This window comes from Anneissia japonica, unplaced genomic scaffold (genome assembly GCF_011630105.1).
Source record: "Anneissia japonica isolate Jap-2015-1 unplaced genomic scaffold, ASM1163010v1 scaffold287815_len30859_cov117, whole genome shotgun sequence".
NCBI lineage: Eukaryota > Metazoa > Echinodermata > Crinoidea > Comatulida > Comatulidae > Anneissia > Anneissia japonica.
Genome location: NW_022715801.1, coordinates 4618 through 9118, shown reverse-complemented (window position 1 = coordinate 9118; position 4501 = coordinate 4618). Strand labels below are relative to the sequence as shown.

The 4501-nt window shown below is 36.3% G+C and overlaps 1 pseudogene; it reads left to right on the top strand.

Moving 5' to 3' along the window:
* The first annotated feature begins 2177 nt into the window (after positions 1–2177).
* Positions 2178–4501, top strand: part of LOC117109367 — a 5315-nt pseudogene continuing 2991 nt past the window's right edge.

Here is a 4501-nt window from a genome sequence, read left to right as displayed (position 1 = left end):
CGCCGAAAAATATAAAAAAACAGAGGGAGAAAAAAATTGATAAGAGGAAAAACAAAAGTGTACCCACGATATCAGTGGCGGACCTAGCAGTGGGTGAAATGAGAGCCCGATTATTTTACCACTATAATTTTAAATTTTGAATTTTCTATTGGATTGACGACTAACACAACGTTATGTCCCCGACGCTGATTTTCCAAGGATTTCATATATCATCAGGGTGTACAAAAAAAGCCAAAGACGAATTAGTACGGTAGGGAATTTACTACCCAGCTAGAACAGTCTACCCATGCTCAGTGGCGTAACGCAAGTGGTGCTTTGCTGCCACCCCCACCCCCACCCACTTATAATTGTTATTAGACATTTTGCGACGCCCGTGAGGGGAGGTTGTTTGAGATAGGGAAGTATAGCTCCCGTCAGGAATAATTTTTGAGGAGGAACATTGCTTTGACAAAAGCATTTTTACAATATGAGAGTGCCATTTCCGAGCGTCTGGAGAAATTTATTCTTATAGTTTGCTCACTTGAGTGTGTCGCCTAACTTCACCTCCCCCTCCCTCCGGTTCCGCCCTTGGGAAGAGGGTGGAACCGGGAGAGAAGACAAATTAAAGGGAGGGTCCAGATTTCCCCAGCCACAATAGTTGGAGCTGTGGCACGGAATATGGCCGTGGCACCTCCTGTACAGCCTTGTATAGAGACTGCTGTATTACGGCCCTTATAAATCCATTGTATTGTGTGTTATTTTATGATTTTTCCCTAGCAATCTTTAAATCTTAAAATGAGTGTTTTGTATTTGACGTGTAAAATTAACTCTTATCAATCAGCCAACAATCATCATCACTATCGTCGTAATTATCCAAGTAGTCTTTATTGCTGTCGTTATCAACATTCTGTCGGTCATTAATTTCAATTTCAATTAAATTAAAGTACCGCAATGTTTTCATAAAAATCATCACATCACGTATCGTATCGATAATGCATCATTGTGAAAATATCGGGGATAATACAATTACCTGCCTGCTCCTACACCATCATATTAGTTCATAACCCTTAAATATTATTTTAACTTTCTAAACAAAAATAAAAACTAAAGACGAAAGACTAACCATTAATTTATGTAATTCTCACTGGAAGTTAAAAATCATTAAATAAGAAATTCAATATTTGCGACGCCCGTCAATTTTTTTTCAATCATATAGTGGTGTAGACTGGTCTTTTAAGAACACTTTCCTGGAAACACTTTTTGGATACGACGCCCCGTTATGGAGTTATGATTTTTTAAATAACATGATGTCAGAAAATCAGCCCAAAAGCTTATCTTTTTTCTGTTGGTTACGCACCGCTGATTCGCAATGTTTTCATCACTTCAAGATGTCTACCGATTCGTGAAAAAGGCGTATTTTAAGGGCCTACTTCTTTTTTACTTTTTCTTTTCTTTTTCTTTTTTATTTCCTTTACATCCAACAGCAAGTACACTCGCCACTTGCAGGATGAGAATGATGCTTTATAAACTAAGTCACTTTATGAGGCTTATTAGGGAGTGGAGTTGTTTTTGGTCGGGAGAAAAATTCCTGCCGTGACAGGAATTGAACCGAGGACATTGGGATCAGAAGGCAAGCATCTTAACCACTGAGCTATTCAACTCCCAAATCCAAGTACTACAGTACTTTTGCAAGGCTCGGTCTCTCTAGGGCCTAGCCCCCCCCCCCCCACCTCAAGGTTGGGAGTCCAAGCCACAACCGATGCACCAACCACTTCTACAAAAATAACATAACATTACTGTTATTTTGACTGCCAATGTCATACTGTATTCTAAGCCATAAAAACTCACTTCGTGCATCGTACAAGGTCCAAGGGAGGTTTTATTCTGGGCCGAGGCTTCATTGGCGCTTGCTTGTCTCAGACTTTCGTTAGACCGGTTGTCGACAAATCTCTGGCGTTGCCACTGAGTCTAGGCCTATCCTAATGTAGTAACATGAAAATGTTTAAAGTTATATTTATAGCTCAGCATTTGGTCAAGAGCATTGTCCCTGCTTCTTGCACTGTAGACCCTTAGTCAGGTTTTAAATGAAGTCAGATTGCTCTTCTCCTTGAACAATCCTCGCGTGAGAATTAGATATGTTGGTACTGGCATTGCACTGTGGCTACCGTGGGTTCTTAGGGACCCAGCCAAAATTTCGAATTTCAAATATTTTTAATTTGATAAAAATGGAAAATTTTATCATTTAAAAAAAATCTATATTCTTAAATAGGTACATTGGAGTGATAAGAATGATGGTGATTTTTGGTAATGTATTTGGTAATAATTAATAAAATGTTTATAAACCCTTTTTTAAACAGGTAATTAACAATTATGTTAATGTCATGATGATTGCATTCAAAGTAAAGGCTCTAATTTGCCAGGTGAAGATCAATCATTTCAAAAGACATCTACTGCTTGCAACAACGAATCACAGATGCAGACACACAAAGAGTAATTCATATAAACTACTAAGTTACAGGCCACCTGATTGGGCAAGCCAGCTTCGATTGATTCCATTAGTGAAAGTTAAGGTAGGGAAAAATCCAATTGTATATAAATATATTTGATTTTCAAAATACTTTTATTTATATATGAGAATATAATTTTTTTAATGTATTAATCAGTCAATTTTTAAAAGCTGAACTCCTGCTTTAGGGCACTCTTATTATTATTAAAGGGAAAATTTTTTGCAAAATGTCTTTTAGCTCAACAGCCAACCACTATTATGAGTAAATGTTTATTAAAAAGATGGGAATACAGTAGGTTTGCCAGATGACCAGTGTTCAAACACATTCAGTTCCTGTGGAACAAATTCAATTGTTAAGATCAAAATAATATTTTCAAAATATGTCTCAAATTTTAAAATTGGATATCAGTTTATGTACGTAAATCTACTTTTCAAATGCATACAATATAGATAGCACTTAGTCGCCAGTTACTCCATTAATTTTCTCAATTAATGGGGTAAATAAATGTTTTTTAGCTTTTTCAGCCATTTACACCTATTCATAAATGGAGTCTTCCAAATATACTAGATGATATTGATATTTATATCAAGCGAGATGACATGACTGGATCTGTTTTATCAGGTAACAAGGTTAGATGTCTAATACTGTATTGCTTTAGTCACACTGATAATATCAACATTTATTTAAATTAATAAGATCATTTAATAATACATCAAGTCACAGATAAAAAAAAGAAAGTATTAGTTCCAATTATTTAAATTTATTTTAATACAAAAATTCAGGAATTTTCTTCTTTGTCTGTCACAGTCTGAAAGTGTCATTTCTGACCATCCATAGGTTCCTATTCTTAAAAAAATCTCATTTGGGAAGCTCAGAAAATATATCCTAGAGTTGCCACTGCTGATGTGTGATCAGAGATTAAGATTAAGATTGTAGTGGAGGTGTGCTTGGTGGTGACAATGCTTTGCCTTCAGATTCCTGTGTTCTGGGTCTCATGACTCTCTATGTCTTGCATCACATTATTTCATATATTTAAGTTTGCCCCTGAATATCAACTGACCATATTTAGGCATGTCACATGTTTTTGTCAAATAATATTTGATAGTCTGGACAAGTCCTTATTATTTGTCCTCTGCTTCGTCTCTGTCAGTCATTTTCTTTTTAAATTCAAATTTATCAGCGCCCTCTGTCATAAGTTTATGTTTTTATTAGGTACGGAAACTGGAGTTCTTACTAGGTGAAGCCTTAGCAACTGGTTGCTAAGCAGTGATAACGTGTGGTGGAGTTCAGTCAAACCATTGTCGCAGCACAGCAGTTGCAGCTATTAAACAACTTGGTATTGAAACTCATCTTCAGGGCCAGGTCAGAGGTAAATACTTATCAGTGGCAGATTGAAGATGGAACCCTGGGGGGACTCAGCTGACCTGTGCCCCTTCATATTTTGTTTAAGTTCTTTTTAAAGAATGGAGAAAACATAAAAAGAAAATTGTATTCAAATTTAAGTGTAAGAGAGCCATTTCCAGCAATCTAGAGGTGCCACAACTATAGTTTTTCTAAGCTCTACCATGGTTGTTGGACCCTTGGTCTGTGAATGTCTTTCCCTGGACCCCTTTATTCTCAATTTCTTGATTTTCCACTGCTTAATACTTATTATATGACATTCAGTGTAAACATCGCCTGCTCTATCCACTGATCTAATTTGAGTCTAGTGTTTTTACTAGCCTTGATTTTTCCCACTTCTTTAAGGCTGTGCTTATACTCACTGCCTATGCCCAGCCAACTGCTCTCCAGGGCTCCAAGTAAATAAATGAAAATAATAATATAAAAAAATAAATCATTACTTAACACATTCATCTCATATTTTCAATCATTCAGCAATTAATTTTGCATCATTTATTAGAACCTTTCTGAGACTGGTTGTCATGGGAACATGTTACTGAACAGTTTGATGGGTGCATCCATGTACTTGGTTCCCATAAACTGTCTCTTATACACATCTAGATGTGTATAAGAGA